Genomic DNA, 11375 nt, shown 5'->3' with positions numbered 1-11375 from the left:
GTATTCAATTGTTTTGTTTGTACAATTAGAAGTTTGTAGTGAATATTATATTGTTTATTATGTAAACAATATAATACAATATTAATATTATATTAATGTTTATTTGACATTACAAAACATAATGTTATGACAGTTCTCACAAAATAGACTCAGGTGGCTTCAAACCTTAAAAGAGACAATATGATGTTATTTCTTAGTCATGAAACTCATTTACAAAAATCAAATGTTTTGATCCTGCTCACTTTTAACTGACATCCAGCTCTGTGCTGACTCTCTTCCTGAGTACTGACACTTGTAGAAACCTTCATCAGACTTTGACACTGCAGAGATCTTCAGCTCCCCTCGGGTATCATTTTGAATAAGTTTGTCATTGTGATAGAAAAACACATTGGAAAGTATTTTTTGTGTTTTCAAACTGCAGCTCAGACTAACAGAAGCTCCCTCAGTCACAGGATGAACAGGACTCACCAGGATAGGACCATTACCATCATCTGTGAAACAATCACACACAATTGTTTCAGTCACATCAGCTGGTGCACACTTTTAGAAAAAGGTGATCATCATCATCATCTTTATTTATAAAGGACTTTAAAACAACCACAGCTGATGCAAGGTACTGTACATTAGAACTAAATAATAAAATTATGTAAGATATAAATAAAAGCCAAATAAAAGAAAAAGGTAAAACAATTAATTAGTTTGTTAATAACTAACTGAATTAAAGGAGAAATCACTGAGGTCAAAAGCCAAAGAACAGAGCACAGGGGTTATATGCTCTCTTTAATGAGCTCGTGTTAACAGTTGTGCAGCAGTATTTTGAACCAGCTGCAGACGTGAGAGCAAAGAATGAATGACCCCCACATAAAGTGAGTTACAGTAGTCCAGATGTGAAGAAATAAAAGCATTGATCACTGTTTCAAATCGCTGACCAGAAAGAAAAGATTTTGCTTTAAATGATAAAAAACTGGACTTCAGCACTGCTCTAATTTGGCTGTCCAATTTAAAATCCCTCTCCAACTTAAAACCAAAGTCAGTAATAACAAGTTTAAAATAAACTTCCAGGGATCCCAAATGAATAGAGGAGGACTCACAGGGACCACTAAGTCCAAACACTTCTGTTTTCTTTTCATTAAAATGTAAAAGGTTATGATACAAAATAACAAGAACAAATTACAGATATGTAATCACTATTAATACTATTTTACTGCAGTAGTGAGGTGTGGAGCTGTGCACAGTGCAAGTAAAATAAAGAAGGTTTGCTGCACTGAAGTCCCTGAATGGCTCTGAACTCAAACACAGCATAATTTTTGATACACCTGCACCTTTATACATGATGATCATTACTAATAACACTTTGCCTACAGAGATGTTGACATTTGAGTGTTTTCTTTCAAAAAGAAAATATAAATAAATAAATGTAAATGTTCATGTGACGTCTAAATCATTCAGATCCAAGAAGTAAATGTATAATAACATACTCTGTACAGTGATGTTGACTGCACTGCTGAACTCTCCTGATCCAGACTCACACCAGTACACTGCAGTATCTGACTTTGATGTGTCGATGTTACATGTGGATCCAGTCATTCTCCTACAGTCAGAGAGTCGGCCGTCCTCAGAGAACTTCCTCACTCTCCACTCAGTGAAGTTTCCCTCACAGGTCAGTGAGACAGAGTCAAAGGTGAAGTGTTGCACTCTGTCAGGACTCACTGTGAGAGACGCTGCTGAATGAACATCTGGAAACAACATGCAGTGAAGAGACAAAGCTCACAGATGTTAGGATTCAAAATATCACAGTGAAAAAAACTAGTTCTTGCTAAACCCACCATAACTGCAAATAAATCTATGAATGAGATTTATTAATACAGATTTAAATGTTGTGACTCCTGCAGCTGGAAAGATTTCACTGAACCATCTGGGTCTCTCAGTAATAATCTCACAGCATCATTAGAAGCTACATTAGAAGTTTCTGTAAACCTGCTTTCCTACAGTTTGTCCACAGTGTGCATGTTTGTTGTTGCACAAGCAAATATCTTCATCATCTGTCGTGTAATAAGATGTCTGACATTTGTGACCTTATTACAAACAGTCAGATCATTATCAGACAGTTTAACATCAGGAGATCTTTAATGTTTGTTCTCTTTGCTTCTACAAATCACGACGGCACTTTTACAGGCATCATGTCTGATATCATTCTCCACAGCAAAAGCAGAACAACATGAGGACTAAAGACCACGAGATCATCTGTGTACATAATGTGCTTCACATTATTCCTGCCAGATTGGAGTGGCAGGGACTCCAGACCATTACAGACTACAGGACCATCAAACCCTCCCCCGCATCCTCTGATGTCTCCTTCCTCAACGAGCTCAACAACTTTTATGCTCGTTTTGAGCGAGGGAACCCCACGACCACAACCAAAACAGACACGACGCCAGACCACCAACCTCTGACTCTCTCCCCCACCGATGTAGGAGCGGTGCTGAGCAGGATCAATGTCCACAAGGCTGCAGGTCCTGATGGCATCCCCGGGCGTGTTCTCAGAGCGTGTTCTGGGGAGCTTGCAGGAGTGCTGACAGACATATTCAACCTGTCCTTGGCCCACGCTGTGGTACCGGCCTGCTTCAAAACCACCTCCATCGTCCCGATACCCAAAAACTCCAACCCATCTAGCCTCAATGACTACCGCCCAGTAGCACTCACCCCCATCATCACTAAGTGCTTAGAGCAGCTGGTCTTAGCACACTTCAAATCCTGTCTCCCCCCCACCCTGGACCCCCACCAATTCGCATAACGCCAGAACAGGAGCACAGAGGATGCAGTCTCCATCGCACTGCACTCTGTCCTCTCACACCTGGACAACAACAACACCTACGGCAGAATGCTGTTTATAGACTTCAGTTCAGCATTCAACACAATCCACCCCTCACAACTCATCAGGAAACTGACAGACCTGGGCATCAGTTCCCTCATCTGCAAATGGTTACTGGACTTCCTGACCAACCGCCCCCAACATGTCCGACTGGATAACCGCTGCTCATCAACAATCACAATGAACACCGGGGTACCACAAGGCTGTGTGATGAGCCCTTTCCTCTACTCCCTCTTCACCCACGACTGCAGACCTGCTGATGGTTCTAACACCATCATTAAGTTTGCAGATGACACCACGGTGATTGGCCTCATCAGCGACAACGATGAGACCGCCTACAGGGAGGAGGTGGATCATCTGGTTGAGTGGTGCGACACAAACAACCTGCTGCTTAACACCGAGAAGACCAAGGAGCTCATCGTGGACTACAGGAGGAATGCTGACCCACATCCACCCATCCACATTAAGGGGACGGCTGTGGAGCGTGTGAGCAGCTTCAAGTTCCTGGGAGTCCACATCTCCGAGGATCTCACCTGGACGACCAACTGCTCCAAGCTGGTCAAGAAGGCTCACCAGCGCCTCTTCTTCTTGAGGACTCTGAGGAAGAACCACCTGTCCTCAGACATCCTGGTGAACTTCTATCGCTGCACCATCGAGAGCATCCTGACCAACTGTATAACAGTCTGGTACGGGAACTGCTCCGCCTCGGACCGGAAGGCGTTGCAGAGGGTCGTGAAAACTGCCCAGCGCATCGCCGGAGCACCACTTCCTGCCATAAAGGACATCTACAGGAAGCGGTGTCTGAAAAGGGCTGGGAAAATCATCAGAGACCCCAGTCACCCATCACATGGACTCTTCACCCTCCTGCCCTCTGGGAGGCGCTACAGGAGCCTCCGGACTAAGACCACCAGGTACCGGAACAGCTTCTTCCCCACAGCTGTCAGACTCCTGAACTCTGCCTCCTGACATCTGACCCACGTTAAACTCATGGACTGAACATACACACACCCACAACCACTAGCACTTTATCACTATCACAATTATCCTAACTGCACTACTGTATAGTTCTGTGTGAATATCATTCTGTACATATGATAATTTTTCAATCCTACAACTGTTTATAACTTACATAGTTCACATTTCTGTATAACTGTATATCTCAGATTTCTGTATAGTTTTTATTTCATATTTATATCCTGTTCATAGCTTGTACTCACTACAGCCTGTACATACTTATAGTTATAGAATATTCATAACATACTTCACACCGTGTACATTATAACATACCATAATAGACCCATTTCTGTAATATACTTACACATCTATATTATTGCTAATATATATTGTAATATATCTATATCACGGCTAAAGCACTTCTGGATGGATGCAAACTGCATTTCGTTGCCCTGTACCTGTGACATGTGCAATGACAATAAAGTTGAATTCTATTCTATTCTATTCTATTTACAGACTTTCGAATCATCAACATGGAGATTAAAAAGAGCCGGAGCCAAAATGAATCCTTGTTTAACTCTGTGAGAAACAAACAAGGAGGAATTTGAATAATAACAGAAGTGTCTGAGAAAGGATGAGATTCAATTTAATCCACCTTGAGGAAACTTAAATATAATAATTTAATGCATTTTAATTGTCATTGGACATCAGATTTCAATGTCAGTATGTTGCTGCAAGAAAAATAATGGTGACTTAAAGTGATGACATAACTTATTAGAGAGAAACAAACTGACCTGCAGACCAGACAAACTTTGGTTGACTGTGATCAGTGTGATACTCTGGGTCTCCTCTTCCAGCTCTGCACACATATCCTGCTGTGTGTGTCTGTCCATGAATGATGTAGGAGTCCTGTGCAGTCCCACTGCCATCAGGTAGCAGCTCATAACTGGAGGATTTCTCTGATAGATCAGGAACAGCTTTATACCAGTAGAAGCTCCATCCTGCAGACGGATGTTCAACCTGACAGTTCAGAGTTACTGAGGCTCCAGGACTCAGCCATGATGGAGACACAGTGAGGACAGGACGGGGTTTATCTGTTCAACAAAGATTTTCTCTCAGTGAACATGTAGTACAGTCTCTGAACAGTGAGCTCAGTTTATACAAAGAATAATAATCTCAGTCTATATGAACAGAAACACATTTTACAAAGTGTTCAAACAGCTTAAAGCAAATATGACTTACTGTCAGAAACTGTCAGTGTGACTGAATCACTCCACTCTGTTGTTTTATGCTGTGAACTTTTCATTCTGCCCTTACAGCGATAGTTTCCACTGTTGGATGATGAAGCAGATCTAATCCTGTATTCATTTTGATTTGGAGGTTTTATGGTGCTGTTTGTTTCCCACTCATAATCCCACTCAGTGTCTCCTCCATGGATCTCACATCTGACAGTGATCGTCTCTCCTCTGTATATCTCAGACCAGTTTGGATACAGAGTCACAACAGGCCTGTTTGACACTGTTAATGTTCAAGAAAGTATAATAAAAACACATGAAAGACAAAAAATTCAATTTCCATCAGATGTAGTGATTTGTAGGAAGTTACATTTAAACTCACCAGTTGTGTCAATCCTGACTGACTCACTGTCCTCTGTGTAGTAAACTGGTTCTCCTCTTCCTCCTCTGCAGCTGTAGAGTCCTCCCTCTGAGACACTGATTTGTTCATTTGTAACAGGTTGAAAAGATTTCCCATCTCTGTACCAGTAGTATTTCCATCCAGATGATGATGATGATGATGGGTTCACAGAGCAGGTCAGGGTCACACTGCCCCCTACTGGAACAGCTGTATTATCAGCTCTCAGTTCAGCCTTTGGTTTCGCTGCAGTTCAGTTTAGAATAAGAAAATAACAGTAAATGACTGAATCAGAACAATTTAAAGAACTTGATGGAAATAATTCATCATCAAATATTATGAAACTTTAATGGTGAAACTATAGCAAACTTTGTTCCACACAATACTCTGAAATACTGTTTTGATCAGCACCATGATTTTTTATGTGTATTTACAATTAATTACATACATGAATAGTTCATTTACTAGAATTATTTTGTAGCATGACTGAGTTTATTGATCAGTAATGAGAAAGTAACCCAGGTTAACATGATCTGATTGTATTTTGAACATTTGAGAATTGCTCCTAAATGAGTGTGAGCAGTTATAATTAATGCTATTTGTACTTTTGTTTTTGTTCCTTTATTAAATCCACCAGTAACAGCCAATCAGTGTAACCACAGCACGCAGGAGAAACCTGAGTGAGGGGAAGAGATTCAACAACAGAGCAAGTTGTGAACAGATTTTTATTTCCATTCTTTGACAGTGATGGTGTCCAACTTCAGTCCTTGTTGATAAAATCTGTTTGATGGAGTTTGAATGAGGATTTGGTGAGTCACAGTTGGTTTTCTTTGGCGTCCGTTAGCATGCTATGTGCTTGTTCTTTACTAAATCTGATGTTGAAGCCTCTGATAGCTAAGATGAGACCTAGTAAGTGTGTTTTATATTCTTTTGCTGCGGAAGCTGACATTTCCTGCTGATGTGCACAGATGTCTTTAGGCCACAATAACAAGCACGGTGAACGTCACCGCTGACATTACAGGGAGCAGTTTGGATGTGATTTCCAGCTGAGCTGTTAGGAATGCTGGAATAAGACTCCAGTGTTTGTGTTGCACAACAGATCAGGTTTATTAGCCGAGTGCAGATCTTGGCAGTGAAATCTGAGACTGTTGAACCTCGATAGTGATCCATGCCTAGGAGATCTGAACTTCCACTGAAATCTTCTGTTCCTAATAATAACAACTTTATTGATCCCTGTGGAGAAACTCTCTGCATTTAACCCATTCCCTCAGTGAAGCAGTGGGCAGCCACTGGGCACGTGGGGAACAGTGTGTAGAGACGGTACCTTGCTCGGGGGTACCTCAGGGTAGCTGTAACCTCAGGGATTTTTTTGATTGGTCTACATGGTACATTTTTTCCACCAACACGTTTTGGTTTTTTGGTCATAAGCAGAGAGTGTTTGCTAGCGCTGTCCTTAGATGTTAAACGTGACGAAACTATTGAGGAAAAAACGCCGCGTTTATATTGTTTATCATGACTCTGGTTTTACGTGGCCTATCAACACAATTTAAAAACTGGTATATATCACCTTGTTGCTTTGTCATCTTGAAGTGGTTATGTGATTGGCTTACCACGACTACTTTATTCTTCCTCAGTCAAACAGCAGCACTCATGCGATTGTTTTGAACCCTTAGCTCCAGGTGTTGTGCCAAAAAGTGACAGCTGCTAAACGCTGTAGCGCCCAGATTACTTACATAGACAGCTACTTCCGTGCAACTGATTTAAGGAGCGGTAAGCTGAACACAGCTTCAACCATCTGTTTGTTGATAAATAGTAACGCGATCGCGCCGCACTTTCTTGTTAGTAACGGTAACGGCGTAACGATAGAAATAGTAATTAGTTAAAAGTAAGGCCGTTAGTAACGCCATTACTTCTAACGCTGTTATTCCCATCACTGCCAGCCACTCTGCAGGTCTAGTGAATGGACTGAGTCAACCCATATTAATCAGAGTTTGAAGAGCAGCTGAAATAAATCTGTTTAACCCAAAAGGAGCTACAGGTTAACTTGTACTTAACACAGATAAGAGTTCAAACTAACCTGAACTGGACAGAAAGAGATATTTATTTATATTATTGTTTTAATTTTATTTATTTATTTTATTATGGATTTTGGATGCATAAATTATTGTAAACTGGAAACTGTATATTTCCATGTCTTCTGTTTCCCACAAACAAGTTCAAAGTTCACCCTGGTCTGTGGTCTGTTATTTTGAGGCTGCTAGTTATAAACTGCTGGTGTGAACAAAGACTCTGGTGCTAGTTATCTGTAAATGTCAATGTAACCCATGGTTATTTTATTTTAATTTTAGTTTTAACTTTCAGTTAAGTGATGAGTTTTCCCATGTACCTTGAATGCACCACAGCGCTGCTCATGATAACTTTTTTCACTGCATCCGTCTGAGTGGAGCAAGGTAAACTTCTCTGTATATTGCACTGTGTTTAATGGGTCAAAGAGCTCCATGAAACGTGGTTTTGAGCACTGAGTTTGTTTTGTAGATGCACAAAGCTGTTGTGGAACTTTCAATCCTGTAACGTGTTGAGTTACAGAGTTAATGTATTGTGTGAAGAACAGAGATGGGCAGTAACGCGTTACTGTAATCCGATTACTTTTTTCAAGTAACGAGTAATGTAAGGGATTACATTGCAAAAACGGTAATTAGATTACCGTTACTTTCCCGTAGGAACGCTGCGTTACTCCGTTACTAAAACCGTGAGTTTTTTGCGAGAATGTCTCATGATAGTGACATAAGCGAGTGCGACGTTCGTGACAACAGCTGTCTGCAGATCAACAATGGATAATTTATCAAGTGCGGAGAGAGTATGAGCGTGCAGCGTTTAAAGCGTGGAAGTACTGACCTTACTTTGAGTTTGATTCCATAAAAAGTGACAAAAACATGAGCGTCCTTTGTGCGTGGGAAGAAAACTTCTTTTTACAGCGAAAAAACCCCCTTAACTTCCAAGCAAGCACCGAGTGCGCTACGACTGTAACGGGAAATTCACAGAGAAACTCACGGAGTCTTCAACTGACCGCTGCGGCACACCTGCACCAGGGTAAACCTCCGCCTACCCCAGTCCTGCTTTACAGGTGAAAATAGAGCAACTAGCCTTTGACTTTATTTATTTTCTGCTGTGTTTTACTTGCATCTATTTGAAAGAGTGAGTGTAAACACAAAAAAAATTTTATTTTATGTGCTGGAATGTGCAGAAAATAGGTTTAATTGTTAAACAAATTTCTTCCAGTCAGAGAATGTTGCATATAATTTAATTTTTGCTTGATGCATAAAGTTAAAAGATTAAAACTAATAAAACAAGTTTTAAAAAGAGACTTTTCCATTTGATTACATTTTGTATGATGGATTATGCAGAAAAAGTAGAATTGGGCTGAAAGATCTATCACTTTATCACCTATTCAGGTTGTAAATCGTGTTTTTAAAAAGTAACTAAGTAAGAATAAGAATAAGAATAAGAACAACTTTATTTATCCCAAGGGAAATTCTTTTGTCATGTAACTAAGTAACTAAGTAATTAATTACTTTTGAAAATAAGTAATCAGTAAAGTAATGGGATTACTTTTTTGGGGAAGTAATCAGTAATTAGTTACTGATTACTTTTTTCAAGTAACTTGACCAACACTGGTGAAGAATATCCTGGTGACTCTCGAATTATGCAAATTGAATTGTGATTCACAGTCCGGTTTCTAACTTATAAAATCAGTCAGGATATGATGTTTTGTTGGAAATGTGATTGTAGAAGCTGTTAGTGATTTCTTAGCTGTGTTAGCCCTGTGAGAAGTATGCTAGCGTACCCACATGTGCTCCCTGGGCTAATGCGCTTGCATGTGAGGTTTTAGCTAACACACCATGTGAGACACTTTTCATGGTTCATTTGATTTGCACTGAAATGCATTTTTGTCATTGATATATTGTTATTGGCCAGTAAAAACTGTATAGATGTGTGATATGTAAAGACACTTAGAGGAATTTGATTTTACTTTTTTAAACTTGTACAAATGGGATACAGGGAAGATTAGTCGGTAGAATATGTGCTTTATTTTACAATAGAAGTGATTGCTCTGCACATTTGTGTGCAGGCTGGTTGTTTTATGTGGTAGAAATCTGCTGCAAGGACCGAGCGGTGCCATCTAAGGACTGGATGCCACTGGACATGTCTACAAAGGACGCTGTCAATCTGAAGCCCACCTGTTTCCTTGGAGGGTGGTAGGATACAACGATTTGAGCAACGATTTGAGGATTCACGTTTTTACTGAGATCTCAGGACACTTTATGTTGCTACCTTATTTTTGGTGGACGGGGGGTCAGATCTGATACCACTTAACATAAACTGATGCACCAGGAAGGAGGAATACACTGAAGTCACTTTTTTCCTTTAAGTCGTTGTCAGTGTCTTATTTTGAGTGGAGGTTTTCTTCTCTAAGTTGAGTTACCACTGCCAATCTCCTTATGATCCTAACTGAACCCAACAAGAGAAGGTTCCACATATTTATTTTTATCTGACTTTAGACGACAGATTACTGTGGATTTGATTAATTCTGACTACTCAGTTAAAAAGGGCGACATCTACAATGCTACAAGAAGATGACCCGAGAAGGAAACAAACACAAACAAAGTCTTTGAGTTATGCAAATCCTAACAAGTCAAAAGATTTGTGGAAACCAATTTTTCTACATTTGCCAAAAAAATCTGACATGAATGAGCTCCACATTTATCAGATCATTTCTGTGATAAAATTAAAACCCTTCAGTAGAGTGTGAGTCTTATAACTAATATCATTAATCTGAATTATTAACATACCAGCACAGACCAGCGTCCAATAAAATGAGGCCATATTGTCGTCTGCAGTTCAGAGTTCAATAAGTGAAAAAGATGCAGTGTGTGTTTCTCATGAGAGCAGACTCTTTAACTAAAACCTCGCAGATTCACTTAAAAACAGATAACATGCTAAAAACAACTGAAGTAATTATTCAATATTTTAGTGAACAGCACAAAAAGAAACAGCTACAAAAACAGCTACTTTTGATGAAACAGTTGATGCGGATGAAACATCTGCAACTTACATGATACAGTCAGTGTGATGGTTTCACTCAGGTATGTTAAAGAATAGTCCCTTCTGCCCCGGCAGCTGTATCCTCCACTGTCAGACTCAGTAACTGTGATTCTGTATTCACTGGATGTTGGAGGTGTGTTTAACTGGCCTCGTCTCCATTCATACGTCCACTGAGCTCCTTCACCTCCCTGAATCTCACATCTGACAGTGACTGTCTCACCGCTGTATATCTGAGTCCAGGATGGTTGCAGGGTCACAGTGGGCTTAATGGGAACTGTTCACATAAGAATGATCCAGTTAGGAAACAAAGAAAAACAAAAACTCTGCTGTTTACAACATAAACAGAGTCTATTTCAAACTGTAACACAACATTTTTAGTAAAATGTACGAGTATTTACTTTGCACAGTTATCATCTTTTGTTCAGATTTCTATAATTACAGATTATTTTTTCATGAGTTGACAGCAGATTAAGAAGACTGGAAGAAATTATCATGTGAGAAACATTTTCTAAAAGTTCTGATGAGGTCATCATGTGAAACTGGTGCAGTTGCTGATTTGGGACATTGGAGTTTGTCACACTTGTAGTTATTGTATAACAAACAGCTTCTTGTGGCTCTCGCTGATTTTCCATGAACTGAACCTTAAACCACTGATCCACTAATGGATCTGTTCTACACTGGAGGTTCTTCTAGCTGTAGTATCATTAAAGACATTATGACATTCAGGAACACCTTTATTTTTCATTAATTAAAAAAATTAGAAATGAATTGATGCCATGAACAATAATTACAGGAAAGAATCTAAGTGGAACCT

The 11375-nt window shown here is 39.8% G+C and overlaps 2 protein-coding genes and 2 long non-coding RNA genes across 4 annotated transcripts in view; 1 reads left to right on the top strand and 3 right to left on the bottom strand.

Moving 5' to 3' along the window:
• Window positions 1-4681, bottom strand: part of LOC112846476 (uncharacterized) — a 12959-nt gene extending 8278 nt beyond the window's left edge. Inside the window, exon 1 of the long non-coding RNA XR_003219462.1 lies at window positions 4621-4681. This is a non-coding gene — a long non-coding RNA (uncharacterized LOC112846476). The remainder of the gene's footprint in view (window positions 1-4620) is intronic.
• The window catches only part of LOC109198185 (low affinity immunoglobulin gamma Fc region receptor II-b), a 997390-nt gene that overhangs the window by 284564 nt on the left and 701451 nt on the right, over window positions 1-11375 (top strand). The window lies entirely within an intron of this gene.
• LOC109201287 (obscurin) overlaps window positions 1-11375 on the bottom strand; it is a 493328-nt gene that overhangs the window by 159139 nt on the left and 322814 nt on the right. The window lies entirely within an intron of this gene.
• Window positions 4862-10745, bottom strand: LOC102079759 (uncharacterized). The gene is made up of 3 exons (XR_003219477.1): window positions 10572-10745; window positions 5444-5704; window positions 4862-4920 (listed from the first exon to the last, which is right to left on the bottom strand). It is a non-coding gene; the product is annotated as an uncharacterized LOC102079759 (long non-coding RNA).

Source organism: Oreochromis niloticus, linkage group LG3 (genome assembly GCF_001858045.2).
Source record: "Oreochromis niloticus isolate F11D_XX linkage group LG3, O_niloticus_UMD_NMBU, whole genome shotgun sequence".
Classification (NCBI taxonomy): domain Eukaryota; kingdom Metazoa; phylum Chordata; class Actinopteri; order Cichliformes; family Cichlidae; genus Oreochromis; species Oreochromis niloticus.
The sequence above is the reverse complement of the archived record's forward strand: the minus strand, read 5'-3'. Positions and strand labels throughout refer to the sequence as shown.